At 34.2% G+C, this 18,894-nt stretch overlaps 1 protein-coding gene and 1 pseudogene across 7 annotated transcripts in view; both read left to right on the forward strand.

Moving 5' to 3' along the window:
- Positions 1-18,894, forward strand: part of NCOA2 (nuclear receptor coactivator 2) — a 298,607-nt gene that overhangs the window by 38,065 nt on the left and 241,648 nt on the right. The gene's annotated exons all lie outside the window — the stretch shown is intronic.
- LOC118912848 (U1 spliceosomal RNA) lies at positions 9,573-9,722 on the forward strand (annotated as a pseudogene).

Below are 18,894 nucleotides of genomic sequence, written 5' to 3' on the forward strand. Positions count from 1 at the left end.
TAGTTAATGGGACAGAAATGGATAGTGTGAAGAACATCATAAACTCTTCCTTTGAAACTTGAATGTTATTTTTGGAAAACATGTAATGATTTTTACTATTTTAGTTTAGTAGCCATTATATCAGAGATGCTTCATTTTGTATAGCATATTTACAGGGTACATAACAAATTACTTTGCTATAGGGAACAACAAAGTAAATTGCTCAATTTGGGGAGGGGTTAGTTACATTGACCAACCAATAAACGATTTCTTCTAGTGTCCAAATGGCACCCTTATGGACTAACAGAATCAATAAAACTGTGAAGCATCATTTATTTCCTTTTGAGAAAGGCTTAGGACCAATAGCAACTGTCCTAATTTTTCTATATTAGAGTTTTACACAAATATAGTTTGTTTTGTGACACTAGAAATGAAAGGTTGGAATAAAATAAACCGTCTAAACTATATGTAAGTTGTTTTATAAAAAAAAAAAGCAAAGAATTGATAAATTTCATCATGTAGATAACCAGTTATTTTAGCCTCTGTAGAAGCTTTTCTTTGACTTGAAAACCTAAGAAATGGCTATATATTTCTCTATCTTATTTGATTATGTACATTTTACTTTTTTGGCCTTCATCTAATTCACCTCCTCATTGCCCTTTAATATTAAGCTTTCTAAAAGTTTACCTTTCGTTTGTCTCTTTACTTTTCAACGTCTTGTGATCACCTATGGGTTGAAACCCTGTCCTGGGTATTTTATAACTCACTGCCATGCACACAAGCCTTGTACCTCAGACAGACATTTTTAGCTAGTGCTGACTGATCCTTGCTTGTGGCACTCTTTATTAGTCTTTCTGCCCATCGAAATCCTATGCATGCTTTATAGTTGAGAAGATTAAGCCTCTTTTAACTTATCAGACCAAGCCAGCATGCTTTTATTTCACATTTTGCTAAAATTGCTGTTACTATTCTCTATGCCTCCCAACTGGTATATAAACTGTCATATTTTGCATTATCTTATAACATTATCAAACTCTTGTTTGTCTCACTTCCTGGTCTTCATTTAAAATATTCCTAAGAACAGAGGCCTTATGTCTTCTACTTCTGAATCTACATTGAGTTCATTTCTATAGCATCTACTTTAACAGTGTTATGCACATAATAAAATAATACAAAACATGTAGAATTCATAAAGTGATATTTTTTGAGCTATAAATACTGGTCAGATGTCATTTAGTGTTGTGAATATAGAATCATAAGGATGTTGATTTTGGGAGAATAGCATCTTGCAATCATGGCTTGGGTGTATTTTATTATCTGTATCATATTTATTCCATCGGGGTCATAATAGTTTTTCACTTTAGTTCCTATTTTAAAATAGCTTTTAAAAAATCCTTAACATTTAGATATGTAATTATTTTACCAAGAGAATTTTCGAACACTTGGAATGGTACTACTTAATACATGGAAACTGATTATCAAACATTTAAATTGAGACTGTTTGTACCTGTGAACTGGTTTTTACTAAAAGCTGGAGTACTGTGATTATCAGTCCCTCTGTGCAGTAACTCTAAAACCTATGGTATACTCTCAGCAGTCCCATTTTATATATGTTATTGGTGTAACTATTACTCTGTTGGTAGTCTTTTCATTCTATCTGTAAACGTAGTCCACCTCCTGAGGAAAAATGGAAAAAAGTAGTAGCACTTAATACCATTATTCCCACAGAGGTTCAGAAATTGGCACAAAAGTTTTCATGTTAATCTCTCAAATGCTGTTATTTTGAATTTATTTTATTTCAAAACAGTATTCAGTGTCTTTTAATGAAACACAAAAGCTGAAACAAGGTCAGTGTTACAGAAGAGGGAACTGAGAATGGTTTTAGGAGTTTGTATTAAAGGATAGCAATGTCTGAAGGGAAAATCTGGGCTGCTAGTAACTTGCATTTATTCCTACAAAAGCATCTTCACTTGAACCATAGTTGGTATGGTGTTTTGAAGGTTGTATGTAAAGTCCGACATGATTGAGTTGATATTATTTCCTTTAGGAGAACTATAGAAATTTCTGCTGCTGTGCCATAACAGTAACGGGTTGCTGTGTACAGATTGGGAGTATACTGTTTACTGTTATTCTGTATGAATCTTTTGCCTTTATAAACCTTTAGCACATTTTAGGGTAAAGGGTGTCACGTTCCAACTAGTATTCTGCCAAAGTGTTTGAATTGCGGCCACTGGTGTTCAGGGAACCTATTCTTGGCTAAAATCAGAATTCTAGTAAAGAACAAGCATTTGATAAGTTTTTCAAGCTTCCAAGTAACTTAAGGGGAAAATAATGCTTAATTTTGTAGAGGGGTTTTTATTTGTTTTCTAATGTTACTTACAGACATGTACTCATTCAGGCAATAGAAAGATAATTCTGATTTGGTGCTCAGGGAAAAAGCCAGAGTAATAAAGAATTAAAACCTCTGATAGGAAAAAACCCATCTGTAAATTTTAGACCCGACAACTATCATGTTTAAACACAAACATACATGCACATATTTTTTCTCACCGGAGCCGTTTATTGCTGAGTTGTGCCTGAGGCTATTAACAGTCATTTCACTTAATATCCTTAAGATTATGATTTCTTAGATTCATACTTTGTGTTAGGTATTGTGCAGATCCTGCAATAGAAGCTTTATCGACCTGTGCTCTAAATTCCCCCCACTTGCCAGTTTGAAAGCCCTTACTTGTTGTCCTCTCAATCCCCATACCTCATTATTTTGGGGTGTGGTTTCAAGAACGGTGTGGTGGTTTGAGGGCCCTTGGGATCTTTGGGATCTGCCTGGATTCAGCTTGGAGGCCTGAAGTGCGTCTGTGGCTTGTGAGGCTAGGGAGTGATGAGAGCTGATGCTGGTGGCAGGCATGTGGCTGGCTCCCAGCTTTAGTAGTTGGTGCTCACAGCTCTTCTCCCTGACCAAGCGTGTACTGGAGTAATTCCATTCAGAGTTTGCTTCTTTCGGTCTTTCCCCCACCACCCTCCCCTCCATCTTTCATTAAATTGAATGATGATCAGGGCTCTTTCCACCTAGTGATTTTACTGTAGAATATTTTCTACATCTTTTTATTTATCCTCTTTCATTGTCACATTTACTCATTTTTTTTACCCTTGCCTTTTCTTGCTTTCCATTTTGAAAGATTTAGAGAACTGTTTTCTGTTGCCACTGGCAGCGATTTCTGTATGCAGAAAGAACATTGCTGTCTCTAGTGTGGAATGCTGGAAAGGCATTTTAAAAACATTTGTGTCTGTAATTGAAAAAGGGCACCATGGGAAAATAGGAGCTTTAATTGTTAATATTCTAGAAATCCATAAGGTGAGGGTGTGTCCTGTGAAAGAATGCCATGTGAGCTAAAATGGGATAGTATGCTATATAATCTGGTCCTAAATTAGATGATTTTAAAAACTAGATAGGTGTTCAGAGAAAAGAATAAATAAAATTGGCTGTATGTAGAGATTCCATGTCTTCAACCAGAACAGAACTTCATTTGGGCTTATCTTTACAGTGTTATATAGTCTTCTGTGGTGTAAGTTGGTGCTCCATAAGCATTCATTGGACTAAAGTGAATATTTTTGTATACCAGTTATCTATGCCTACTAGGTAACTCTGCCTCAAATGAGATAATGTATGTGAAAAAGGAAAAATAGCTAGAAAGTGTTAGGCTACTGTAAGGTACTGCTAAATACTTTTATACTGCCACATCACTTTTTACTGAAAACCTAAACACTTAGGACCACATCAGAGTACACTAACAGAAATAATCGTCTTTGCCACAGAATTTTCTATGCTGATATGCACAGACTGCAAACAAGCAAAACAACTCAATTTACTTTATAGAACCTTCTGGCAGTTCCTGAGTATTGCTTTGCTCCTTAAGTTCACAGGTATAAAATGTTCTCTAGGTATTGTTATAGAGATGGGATGGTATAATAAGTCAAAAGAGCTTGGGCTGTGGTGTCAGACACATTGGGTTTCAAATCTTAGCTCTGTCATTTACGGCCCTGAGACAATAATTATCTGTGGGATTAGCATACTGGCTTGGAAGTTCATTGTTTATAGCTCAAAGAGAGTGTATTAAAATAACTAATGTTAGCATTTTTATACTTCACCATTTATAGACTTAAGTATATATCATCAGATTAGTTCTCCAAGGTCCCTTGGCTCTGTTTTTTGCTGTTTTCAATTCACTACATTTTCTCTCTCCCCAAAATTGTAATTTTAAAAAGTCAGGATTGCTGTTATTTTCAAATGAAATTATATTAAACATTTTCCCCAAGTATTTTATATTTTTGCTTACATTTTTCCTTCCCTCCTTTATCCTTTCTACATGAGTTTTATAAATTTGCTCTCAGTCTAAATGTATAATCTTAAAAGTTTTAAGGGATAATCCTTTTTCTAGTGTTCTGGGATTGGCAACTCAAGGCAGTGTTCTCTCCATCCATGTGTTTCCTGGTAAGAGAGACTTCATCACATCTACTTTTAGTTTTGTTCTTTCTATCTGGAGTGAGTCCCGTATAGGAACACCTTTTCCCTTATCATTTTTGTGCCACTTGTTGAATCTTCTCTGTTAAAGTTTTTCATTGTTTTACCCAACTAAACTGTATATAGCATTCAAGTGATGTAAAAAATGTGTTTTTCTAAGGTAAAGTTTTTTTTTCTTCCCAGTACACTCCTGATGATGGTCAGTGTTTTCTTGACCTTCTGTTGAGTACTTTTAAAATTTATAAATTCATGTACATGAAACAATCCATTTTAAAAACATAAAATTCTGTGTATTTGAAAATACAATCAAATGTATATAGACAAATATAGTCCTTTAACCACTATATAAAGAACAGTTCTGTTACTTTACTGTGCTTCCTTTTAGTCAACCCCACATCGCCCTTAGGCCCTCACAAGTACTGATCTGTTGCTGTAGTTTTGCCTTTTCTAGACTGTCATATAAATGGAATCATACAACCTTGTAAGTCTGGTTGTTGTATCAGTATTTCATTCCTTTTTATTGTTGACAATATTCCATGGTGTTGTACTATGGTTTATTTATTCATGCACCAGTTTAAGGGACGTTTGGGTTGTTTCCAGTTTCTGACAATTATGAATAAAGCTGTTAACAGACTTTTGCCTACAGATTGTTAATGAACAGAAATATTTATTTCTGAGAGATAAATATCCAGGGGTGGGTTTGCTAGGTTGTGGGTTAAGTCTAAACTTAACTTGTTTACTTGTAAACTTAACTTGTTAAACTTTTTAAGAAATTGTCAAATAATTTTCCAAAGTGGCTTTACCATTTTGCATTCCCCCAGCACTGTATGAGAATTCTTGTTGTTCTGTATCATGTCAGCACTAGGTATTGTCAGGTTTTTTTCCTTCTAGCTCTTCTAAGGGGTCTCTAGTGGTTTATGTAGTTGTGGTTTCAGTTTGCATTTTCTTGGTGACTAGTGATGCTGAGCATACTTCTGAGATCATTTACCATTTGTATATATTCTTTGTTGAAGACCCAGTTAAATCTTTTTCCCATTAAAAAAATTTAGTTTGTTTTCTAATTACTGCGTTGTGAGAGTTCTTTATATATTCTGCTCAGAAATATTTTATCAGATTTGTTGATTTGTAAGTATTTTTGCCCAGGGTATGTTTCGTTTTATCAATTTTTCTTTGATGAATTGTCCTGAGTGTCGATTTTAATACCATAACAAAAAAAAACTTCTAAAAAGAGCATCTAAATATGCTTATGTGCATTAATGTGGAGGTATGGTTTTGATTATATAATTGTTTTCCTTCTTTTCTTTGATTTCATTCTTCCTCCTTTCATTCCTCCCAAACACATGCACACACACGCATGCGTGCATGCACACACACTTTTCCTTACTTGTTTTTAAATTAGGTCCTTTAGGAAATACAGTAGATAACTATGCTCCAAAAAGTCAATCTTGTCACAGTTACATTTAACGGATTTTGAAACAATTCAGCTGTATAGGGAATGAATTCTGTTCTTTGTCGAAGTTGTACAGGATTGCTTGTTTTAACAGCTACTGAAGATGGAAGCATTTATGCCATGGGCCTATAGCTAGTCAAAACTGGATATGTTCCTGTGTTTAAAATATTTGGGATTTTCCAAAAGTTACCATTTCCTCTTGATTCTTCCTAAGAAAGGCTTGGTTTCTGGTTACAGTTAACTCGTACTTGACTGTGAAACTGCCTCTGAGTGGACTTAAAATATTTAGTCCATGTAGATAAATAGTTGAACTTCTTAAGTATTGCCATTTCATTTGCAACAGTGGACATTAAGAAATGTATTTACATATAATGGATTATTTTGGATTTCTGTATTAACAGAAGAGGTTGGTTCTAAGAACTGTAAAAGCAGATTTTCAGGGAAAGCTGAAGAGAGCAGCAGCATACTCTATTTTTGAATTAGTGATAGGAGATATCTGTGTCACAAGGTCCTCATTTTTCTGTATTAAAAAGCTAGAATTTATATACATTCATCTAAAATGAATTAGAATTTCATAAAACGAATATTTTCTATTTTCATTTTTGTTCAAAATTTTCATTGTAAATTCACGCTCTATAAAGGCATAGTTTTGTTACGAAGAAGCTATTGTTAAAAACTGATAAGATATTAGGATCAGGGTCATTTGATTCAACAGTGCAGGTATCATTATTAGCAAGGGTGGCTTTGGGCATGGAATTTTAATTTTATTTTTTAAAAAACTTTGTCATTTGGCCTTTCTTTAAAGAAGTTTTTGCTATTTACCTGATGTATTTTGCCAAAGACCATAATAGAATCAGTATTTTAGAAATGTTTTTAGTAGCAGAGATATTTCAATCCTCTTATCATGGGGAAGTGAATGGTTTTGTGCTAACCATGGCTTTTAAACAGGTGTGTTGCAAGAAACCCTTTCATCCCTCTTTCATTGGTAGGATGAAATAACCATGAATGTAAAATCTTCCAATGACCTCTTTTAAAGTCTCATGTACTGTAATGAACTATCTTTTAAATATAAGGGTTCTGTTTGTATTGCTAATTAAATTCATAGTTAAGATTTGCAGGGCAGCATTTATGTGTTGTTTTGTCTTGGGACTTCAGTAACTTGAAAGGTGATATGAAGGTATAAATAGTGGATTTTCATTGAAATGTACTAGCATATACTATGTGTTAAATTCTCAAACAATAACTAACTTCTCTAAAAACTAAACATACAGATAAAATAGACAACTCAAGATTCCTTATTTCCTAGCTGTTTACTGTGGTTTTACGTTACGCTGTATGATTTACCCACTGATACTAACTTCACTTAGAAATGTAGTGAAATTTGCCTGATTACATCAGGTAGACTCATTTAGTATAGGATTCTGATGCACTACAAATAAAAAAAAATAACTGCATTTATTATAATTGATTCAGAGCAGGGATAACTTCGACATATGTGTCTTAAAGTTTTTGTGTTCATTTTTCTTTCCTAAAGGATTGCAACAAAATAAAGTTTAGGAGGAGAAAGAGGCATAACCAGGATGGAACTGGAAGAGAAAGGGGGGGACTACAGAATTAGGCAAGGTGGAATGTTCCTCACACAAAGGGTAAGGGGAGGGTATGTGCATTAGAAATGCAAGTAAGATTTAGTATGTCAAGCACAATGTTGATTACAAGAAAAGGATTTATTTAGTACATTAACAGTGTTGTACAACACCACCTCTGTCTAGTTCCAAAATAATATTTTCATTACCCCAAAAGTAAACCCTGTATCCATGAAAAACAGTTCTTCTCCTTTCAGGTCCCTACAGCCCCTGCAAACCCCAAAACAAGTTCCACCTCTATGGATTTACCTATTCTGAATATTTCAACATAAAAGGAACCATACAATATGTGATCTTTTGTGTCTGGTTTCTTTTACTTAGCACAGTGTTCTCAAGGTTCCTCCAGATTGTAGCATGTATTACTACTTCATTCCTTTTTATAGCTGAATAATACTCCATTATATGACTAGGCCTCAAATTTTTTTTTAACCTGTTCTCATTATGGATATTTGGGCTGTTTCCACCTTTTGTGTATTTTGAAGAGCGTTGCTATGAGCATATTTGCACATGTATTTGAGTACCTGTCTTTATTTCTTTGGGATGTATACTTGGGAGTGGGATTATGCACCCATGTTACATTCTTTTAACTTTCTGAGGAACTGTGACAGTGTTTCCAAAGTGGCTGTACTCTTTCATGGAATGTAATTCTATAAATTGCTGATGTACTACAAATAAAAAGTAAATTTACTGCATTTATTAGTTAATTCAGAGCAGGGATAACTTCAGTGTATGTGTCTTACCTAGTACTAGCAATGTATGAGCTTTCACATTTCTCTGTATCCTCACTAATGATTTTTATCTGGTGTTTTGATAAAAGCCGTCTTACTGGATGTGAAGTGGCAGCTCATTGTGATTTTGATTTGAATTTCCCTAATGACCAGTGATAATGAGTATTTTTTCATGTGCTTCTTGGCCATTTATATAGCTTTGAAGAAATGTCTGTTCAAGTGCTTTGCTCATTTTTTTAATGGGTTGTTTGTCTTTTTGTTGTGGAGTTATAATAGCCCGCTGTATATTCTGGATACTAGACCCTTATCAAATATATGGCTTGAAAATATTTTTATGCAGTTCTATAGGTTGTCTATTTTCTTGATAATGGCCTTTGCTGCTTGGAAATTTTTAATTTCTGAAGTCCAATTTCTATTTTTTTGTTGCTTTTGCTTTTGGTACCAAATCCAAGGTCATGAAGATTTACTACTATATTTTCTTCTAAGATTTTTGTGGTTTTAGTTCTTATACTTGAGTTGTTAATCTGTTTTGAGTTCATTTTTGTGTATGGTGTGAAGTAGGTGTTCTGCTTCTGTCTTGCATGTGCATATTTTGTTGTCCCAGCACTATTTGTTCACTGGACCATTCTTGCTTTTGAGATTGGAAGTATGAGTCCCTGAACTTTGTTCTTCTTTTCAATATTGTTTTGGCTATTTGGAGTCCCATGTAATTTAAGGATTGGTTCTCTAATGGCAAAAAGGGCTAGTGGAATTTTGATAAGAATTGCATTGAAGTATTACATCACTTTGGATATTATTGCCATTTTTGCAATACTAAAACTCCGATCTATGAACATGGGGTGTCTTTCCATTTATTTACATCTTCTTTAATATCTTTCAGCAGTGTTTTGTAGTTTTCAGTGTACAAGTCATTCACCTTGTTGGTTAAATTTATTCCCAGGTATTTTATCTTGGATGCTATTGTAAATGGAATTGTTTTCTTAATTTTCTTTTTGTATTGTTCATTGCTGGTATATAGAAACACAACTTTTTTGTGTGTGTTGATTTTGGAGCCTGGCAGAAGGGACACTTAAAATAAATTTTGAAGGATAGAATTTAATAGTCATCATAATGTGGGAGAAGTTTATTTCAAACACAGGGAACTCATTGAGCAAGCATTTATTAAATTACCTTCACATGTGTTTAGTAGGGGACCAAAGAAGAACTATGTTAGGGAAAACAAAATCATATATAATAACCTAAAATAAAACATTATATTTACCTGGCAGGGAGATACCATGGTCATGAAGGTGGTTTTCCCAGGGCGAGGCACTCCAAATGTGTTGACCTTTGTGATTTCCCTAACTGTGGGAAACTTGACTACCTTATTTCTAATAGTGGGGACTGCATTAGTGCTTTCCCCTGGTTAAAAACAAAGAACAAAGAACCCCTTTCCCCCAGATTATGAGACAGTGAAATGTATGGAGAGGGCAAAGAAAAGGTGACTCTAATCCAGATTTAATGGTGTTCCTGTTTTGTGAAACAACTGGCCACGTATTTGATGGTTATTTAAATAATGAATGTGAAAGTATCTCAAAAACTGGCAGGGCGTTATAGAAATATAAGGTGAAGTTATTTCTCCTGTGTTGTTGGTTTTCACATCAATTTGTGTAACAGTCAACTAATAGGGAAGCCAGTTTATTTTTTAGGGACTTTGATGGGTTTTGAAGGGTTAATCAGAATGACATTGTGACCTACTTGCTTTTAGGAACAAAGCTATTTACTTGTAATTACTAAACATGCCGTTAGTACTGAAATATGCAGTGTATAAAGTTTTCTAGCCTTGTTTCTTCCCCTTCTCACATTTTAAGTCATTGGAACAGTGTTCCTATAACAGAATTTTTTTGAAATTCACAGTTCCTTAGCAGTATAGCCATTAGGGTGACATTGCTGTTTGATGTTGCTGTTCCTGTGCTGCTGTGAGATTGATTAGTTTAGTGTTGTGTGCTTGCTACAGGGACATTTATGAGGAGGAAAAGAAGAGATCAGCTTTTAGAAAGACAGACAAGGCCTATAAAATAATCTCCCCCATAGTCTTTCTAATAAGGCAAGTAAATAATTATTATTGTAATTGCATATATAGTCAGAGAATTGTGAAAATAACTTCTCGTGTAGAAATAGTTTCATTTATATACTGTATTTCTCTGCTCCTACTGAAGTGGGGATAACCATTCAGTCCCATTTAGAATCTTGAAAGAGGTCAGCACACTTTGAAAAAACTTCATATTATTAGATTAATTTTTATATGATATATAAAAGTAAGACTGAAGTTAAGAAAAAACAATTCCTTAGAATGAGGATGGCTAATTTAAGTTCCCACTCTGTTTCACTGTTCATCGTGTCCATAATACAGCTTCAGGCAGTATTTTGGAGTTAGTAAGTGACAGGAAACCTGTTTGCATCTTTTATTGAATATAAGGTTAGTAAGTGACAGGAAACCTGTTTTTTATCTTTTATTGAATATAAGGTTCCTGAGTGAAGTTTTCGCCTTCATTTTACTCATTCCTCTGTCCCAGTGCCTAGAACAGTGTCTGATACAAAGTAGAGATGCCATAAATGTGAAAACAAATATATTGAAGGAATGAATAACCGTCATAGAAAATGTTTGTGAGAAAGGCAAGCTTGAAGACCAACTTGGATTCCTTTGTTTAAGCATCAGAATCTGTTCCCCTTTAGGTGGATGTGTGTGTTTTTATTAGCTTAGGTCAGCACAGTCTTTCTTCTGGTTTTCCATATTCTTGCATGTTCTTCATATTGAGCATGGCTGATCTGGCCATGTGCCACACATATGGTTGACATCTTGTAATAATAGAGATAGAAGTACATTTGATAGCTTGATCAGTATTCATTTCCCAATGTATAATAGCTTAATTTTGTTGAATTTGCATTTAAAATGTTATAGACAGTGTGCTAATTACTACGATGTCAATGTGGATTAGACAGCTGACAAAGCAAACATTTGAGGACCAGCATCTGTGCCAAAACACCTTAAATTACAGTAGGCTTTGATCGGCCCAATTTTTCCCATAAATAAATTCATTATATTGGAACTATTCAAATATTTGAGAATAATAAAGCATCAACTTGTTTCGGAATCTGTGATATATGAAGAATAAATGTCTTTTTTTTCCACTCTTGCTTAAGTAATAATTTTTTTTTAAGTTGCTATTAGGCAAATATACTTTTCAGAGAATCTCTTAGCATTAAGTAGATGCATATCTTAATTATTACTACTATGAAACTCAGTATTATTATTCTAAGGGATTCCAATACTTTTCTGGTAGTTAGCACTGTCAAGAGATTTTGCAGTTGGAGTGTAGAAATGTATTGTTAAATTTCATCAAAGGTGGAGTCCAGGTGTCCCTAGTCCCTGAACTGTTGGATTACGGCTATGTCACATTTTAAAATATATTTCAGATCACTATATCATAGAAAACAGTTATTCTGTGCTAAAGCAGCATATTTGTAAGGCAGATGTCTTTTGAAGAATATGTTTGTTAATGTCTTCAAAGGAGAAGAATGCACAGGTCATCTCTGAATTTTCCCCAGAACTACTTGGGGAGAATCTGTATGAGAAGGCACAGGCTCCTAATTGATTGTAGTTGAATGTGAATTTTCTCTTTCTTGCCTTTGAGATATAAACTAAGGAAGTGTCAACAAAATATGAAAATAAATAGTTGTAAAGTTCAATCAGATTTATGATTTGATATCTGAAAATATCACATGGTTCTATAGTGTTGATTTTTACAGGTAACTATTTACATAATTTTTATAAACTGCCCTGACAGTCTAAGAAAATATGAAAATGACATGTTTTTATATTATTTGTGATGCTTTGTAATGGGTTTGAAATTAAAATTGAAATCTTTTTCAGGAGAGGGTAGATTGTGCAAATAAAGAGAGAATTCCTTTTTTTAGAGGAAAAATAGTTTTCTTTCAATGGCTACAGCAACATGATGGAATTCAGAACTAAGGTCTTGGCAGGCACTGTGTGAAATTAAAGAGGTTAAAAATGAAAATGATTTTCAGGTAGTTGTATGCTAAATTTATATTTACCAAGTTGAATAGTTTATAAGGTTCAGTTTATTTGTAAGTCATATTTAAAAGTTTTATTGAGGAGTTAAAACATATACACAGGAATCAATTAGAGGACAATGCACAAGATTATATAATCAAGTCTACTTTAGTTGTATAGGTCAGAGGATAATTACCTTAGAATTTTAGATAAGGGAGATATCCAGGTTGGCTACTGTTACTGTTGGTACTGGTTTTTGTAAGGTGTGAACCATGTGGACTATCTAAAGAGACTCACTCCAGTGACAGGCAACAGCCATGTTCTAGGCCAAGGTCTGCCATTAAAGGACATTAGTGACTTTGGTCAAATCCCTTAGCTCTTTCTAAACCTTTAGTTTTTCCATTTTTTAAATGTGTGTATGATCATTTTTATTTCTAAGATCTCTTCCATTCATTATGCTAAAAAAAAGATTTACCAGATTAAAAAAGATTTCTTTAAAGAAAAAGTTGATTTATCTACACCCAGTGTTTAAGAATGGTTTAGAATTTCTTTAAACATTTCAATTGGTTGGTTTTTCTTAAAGGTTTAATAGTAATAGACACTGTGCTGTGACTTTAAGCTAGATTGCTATAGTTAATTTATTAAATTTTTAAGTAAAATTGTAGTTTGCATTTATAGTTTGTATCTAAGAACCTAATATTCAATTTAGGAAAAATTTGAAGCTCTCAAAAGTAATGCATCATTAAATATGAGAACATACTATAGTGTAGGGTGGTTTGAATTGTATTATACTACTTAGTAGTGGAATAAGCCCTACGGGTGTTATCTGCCATAAATGCTTCATTTATAAAGGATGACCAGATTGAGTCTGAGGCAAAAGTGGGAGGCCATCTAGTCAGCCTGTTTTACAGGACAGTGTTTTGCAAATTGGGGAGCATGACCTGTAAGTGGGTTGTAAAGTTAATTTAGTGGATCATGTCCAAGATTAAGAAAGATGTTAATAGTTTAGAGTATTTCATATGTAGTAACAGTAAATACTTCCTTGTGAAACTTTGGCTTCAGTTACTGTGTGTTTTGGTTCATAATGTAAAATGTATTTCTTAACTGTCCTTAGGTGTCTCTGTAAGCACTTAGTACAATACATAGTGCATTCAAGGTGAAAGACAGGCAATTAATGTTTATCTGTGCAAAATTAAATTTAGTAAATTTACAAAAGGAAAACCCCAAAATAAAATTTTCCAATATAAACGGGCTTTAGGAAAATTGATAGAACTTACATGCTGTGTTGGAATCGTTTTGTTACATGCCTGTGACCTTGGGTATTGGGACTATGTCTGAATTAGCTTTATATCAGTGGGCTTAACGAGAGGAGCCTACTTTCCAGAGTCAGAAAGATCTGGGTTCCAATTTTGATTTTTGCTACTTATAAACTTTGGGACATGGGCAATTTCTTTCAGCACTCTGAGCTTCAGCTTCCTCATTTAAAGAAAATAATAGTACTTACATCATGATTAAGAGAGATATCACTTATAAACACCAAGTACTTTGCCTAGACTATAGAAGATACTTAATAAACATATACTAAGTCAATTAAAGGGATATAAAAACAAAATTGAATACAGTATTTTCAGTGTACTGGAAAGAGTATGACTTATAAGATTAATTGGATCATGTGCATGGGTAGAAACTCATCATCTTTGTTTTATTTTTATTAAGGTATCGTTGACACACAATCTTTTTCTTTATTAAGGTATCATTGATACACAATCTTATGAAGGTTTCACATGAGCAACCTTTGTGGTTAAAACATTCACCCGTATTATCAAGTCCCCCCACCACACCATTGCAGTTAGTGTCCATCAGCATAGTAAGATGCTATAGAGTCATTCATTGTCTTCTGTGCTTACTGCCTTCCCCATGACCCACCCGCTACATTATGTGTGCTGATCATAATACTCCTTAATCCCCTTCTCCCTCCTTCTCCTCCCCCCTTCCCATACCCTCCCCCTTTGGTAACCACTAGTCCCTTCTTGGAGTCTGTGAGTCTGCTGCTGTTTTGGTCCTTCAGTTTTGCTTTGTTATACTCCACAAATGAGTGAAATAATTTGGTACTTGTCTTTCTCTGCCTGGCTTATTTCACTGACTATAATACCCTCCAGCTCCATCCATGTTGTTGCAAAGGATAGGATTTCTTTTCTTCTTATGGCTGAATAATACTCCATTGTGTATATGTACAACATCTTCTTTATCCATACATCTACTGATGAACACGTAGGTTGCTTCCATATCTTGGCTGTAGTACTTCTCATGATCTTTTGAAAAATTAGAAGAAGCCAAATTATAGAAGATGTCTTTAAAAAAGAAAAAAAAATCAAACAATGCCCAGTTAAGAAAGTGTGATGTGTTGGCAATCAGACAAAACTAAGAAATAAAAGGCATCCAGATTGGTAAGGAAGAAATTAAACTGTTACTGTTGGCAGATGACATGATATTTTATATAAAAAACCCTAAAGAATCCACCCCAAAACTACTCGATCTGATATCTGAATTCAGCAGTTGCAGGATACAAAATTAATACACAGAAATCTGTTGCATTTCTATATACTAATGATGAACTAGCAGAAAGAGAAATCAGGGAAACCATTCCATTCACAATTGTATCAAAAAGAATAAAATATCTAGGAATAAACCTAACCAAGGAAGTGAAAGACGTATACTCTGAAAATGACAGGACACTCATGAGAGAAATTAAAGAAGATAACAATAAATGGAAACATATATCCTGTGCTCATGGATAGGAAGAATTAATATTGTCAAAATGGCCATCCTGCCTAAAGCAATTTACATATTCAATGCAATTCATATCAAAATACCAACAGCACTCTTCAGTGAACTAGAGCAAGTCATTCTAAAATTCGTATGGAACCACAAAAGACCCCAAATAGCCAAAGTAATCCTGAGAAGGAAGAATAAAGCTGGGGGGATTATGCTCCCCAACTTCAAGCTTTACTACAAAGCCACAGTAATCAAGACAATTTGGTACTGGCACAAGAACAGACCCATAGACCAATGGAACAGACTAGAGATCCCTGATAAAAACCCATCCATATATGGTCAATTAATAAAGGAGCCACGGACATACAATGGGGAAATGACAGCCTCTTCAACAGCTGGTGTTGGCAAAACTGGAAAGCTACATGCAAGAGAATGAAACTGTATTATTGTCTAACCCCATACACAAAAAGTAAACTCAAAATGGATCAACTACCTGAAGGTAAGCCATGAAACCATAAAACTCTTAGAAGACAACATAGGCAAAACTCTCCTGAATATAAACGTGAGCAACTTTTTCCTGAACACATCTCCTCAAGCAAGGGAAACAAAATAAAAAATGAGCACATGGGATTACATCAAACTAAAAAGTTCTGTACAGCAAAGGACACCATCAACAGAACAAAAAGGCATCCTACAGTATGGGAGAATATATTTGTAAATGACATATCTGATATAACATCCAAAATATATAAAGAACTCACATGCCTCAACAACCAAAAAGCAAATAACCTGATTAAAAATTGGGCGGAGAATATGAATGGATATTTCTCCAAAGAAGAAATTCAGATGGTCAACAGGCATAGAAAAGATGCTCCATATCACTAATTATCAGGGAAATGCAAATAAAAAACCACAACGAGATACCACCTCACACCAGTTAGGATGGCTAGCATCAAAAAGACTAAGAAGAACAAATGCTGGTGAGGATGCGGAGAAAGGGAAACCCTCCTACACTGCTGGTGGGAATGTAAACTAATTCAACCATTGTGGAAAGCAATATGGAGGTTCCTCAAAAAACTAAAAATAGAAATAAATACCATTTGACTCAGGAATTCCACTCTTAGGAATTTACCCAAAGAATATAATTTCTCAGATTAAAAAAGACATATGCATCGCTATGTTTATTGCAGCACTATTTACAATAGCCAAGATACGGAAGCAACCTAAGTGCTCATCAGTAGATGAATGGATAAAGAAGATGTGGTACATATATACAATGGAATACTATTCAGCCATAAGGAAGAAACAAATCCTACCATTTGCAACTACATGGATGGAACTGGAAGATATTATGCTCAGTGAAATAAGCCAGGCAGAGAAAGACAAGTACCAAATTATTTCCCTCATTTGTGGAGTGTAACAGCGAAGCAAAACTGAAGGACCAAAATAGTAGCAGACTCACAGACTCTAAGAAGGGACTAGTGGTTACCAAAGGGGAGAGGTATGGGAGGGTGGGTGGGGAGGGAGAAGGGGATTGAGGGGTATTATGATTGGCACACATGGTGTGGGAGAGATCATGGGGAAGACAGTGTAGTATAGAGAATACAAGTAGTGACTCTGTGGCATCTTACTACACTGATGGACAGTGCTGCAATGGGGTATGGCAGGGTCTTGATAATATGGGTGAATGTACTAGCCACATTGCTTTTTCATGTGAAATCTTTATAAGAGTGTATATCAATGATACCTTAATAAAAAAATGTATAATAAATGTCCCCATAGAAAAAATATACTTTTATGCCCTCATTTAAAAAGAAAAAGAAAGTGTGATGTTCAAGATGTGAATTAGAAATTAAGTGGGCCAAAATCAAGTCAGAGAGTTATTTGTAAAGATTTTGCACATAAAAATGAAGCTAAAGTCTAAAAGCTCAGGTAAAGATAATATTAATCTTGAACTGTTTGGTATTTGTGGGTAAATTAATACTCAGGGTTGAAAAAATAGGGTATGTTAGATGGAATCTTCATCTAAATTTTTGTTTAAAATTAGGAGAACTGTTGAAAGGATAGAGTATTCTTGGCTTAACTAGCAAACAAATATAATCACTTGATAAGATGGTCCACTCAATAGTTTTGAGAAAATTAGCAGGTAGAGTTACAGTAGTTGACTGGAATATATAAACTCTTTATAACAATTACGTTAATAAAAAGAGATGGTTTTCAATATATGCCCTATTATAAGAAAGTTTGTAGAGGAGTCACAGAAAATCATTTGTCAGTTAGTCTTGCTATAGTTTAATTTAGGCATTTGGGACAAAAAAAATTATTTAATCTAGTTTTATAAATTAATAGCCTGACCTGTAAGGTGGAGGTTTTTATAGGGGATTATTAGAGTATGATGGTGAGAGAGATTGAAGATAATTTATGTAAACTTTATAAAAACCTTTCAAAGTTGGAATCCAAAAGGAATAAAAATTTTTGTGTTACTGTGGGATGGAGGAGAAATGTTCATCATGAAGTCATATTGCCTTAGAAACAGGAAGTAAATGTTGGTTTTGAACTGTCACTTCTTTAGAGGAAAAGTTTGAAGAATTAGTGCTAGGATAATCAATCTCATTTCATATTTATATAAATGGTGTAAAGGAGGGTGGTGGATACAGTGAATTTTTATCTCTTTTGGGTAGTGAAATGTCCCAGCAAAAAAATCTAACTTCATATAACAAGCAAAAAACTTAGTGAACTAGTGTGGGACAGTTTTCTGTGTTCTATTTAGGGAAAAATTATATGAATTAAATTTATTAAGTGAGGAGTCCTGAATTTAGTTAAAATCAGGAAAGGAACCTATAAGCTACTGTAGATGATTTTCTATAGATAGATTTTCTATAGATCTTCTGTGTTAAGAAGTGCAGTGATATGCTGGGCATTCTTTGGAAGAATGTGGAAACAGCATGCTTTCTTGCTGTGGTACAAAACCGTATTTTATACACACCCAAGATGAATGCTGTACATTGTTCTGTTACGTAAAAAGAATAAGTGTTTGGACATATAGCAGTATAATACAAATGCTTGTTCTTTAGAGCTATTAATACTGAGGAGGAAGATGTAATTGAGGTTACTAAAATATGATCATGGGTAAATTCCTCAAATGCCATAATGTTGGAATTGAGGGTGGGTAAGAGTGCTTCTAGGAATTTTATAAAAAGTCAGTTTTAGGATAAATCAAAGAGCTCTCTTATGTATTAGAGAATAAGCTTGTGGAAATTAGTACCACAAAATGGGATATAGATTGAAAAAAATTTTGTGAAAATTAGGTTCACAGATGATATATACATGATAGAATATTAAGGAAAAATTGAGATACTTAGAATTTGTTTTCTTCTAAAAAAATGGTACGATGGTCTTTCTTGGTTTCACACAGAGTTCAGGATTTGACAGAATCTGACCTGACTGCACATGTAGTCACTTTTCATGTTGAAACCTGGTAAGTAGAGTTGTCATGACTGGAGACCACCCGGAGTGCGTGGTGGGCCTCTTGATGCCCTTTGTCAGGCAAAGGACATCCTGTCTGTACCTAGTTTGCTAATAGTTTTAATTTTCTTTTCCTAGTTAACATCTAGTGATATGGTCATACGGTTTTGCTTATTTTATTTGGTGGGGGAATCTCTTGTAAAAATGCCTTCCTAATGATTATTACAGGCTTTAAATTTATTCTTGAGGCAATTTTGGTAGTATGTGTTTTTTAGAATATT

This window comes from Manis pentadactyla, chromosome 3 (genome assembly GCF_030020395.1).
Source record: "Manis pentadactyla isolate mManPen7 chromosome 3, mManPen7.hap1, whole genome shotgun sequence".
Classification (NCBI taxonomy): Eukaryota; Metazoa; Chordata; class Mammalia; order Pholidota; family Manidae; genus Manis; species Manis pentadactyla.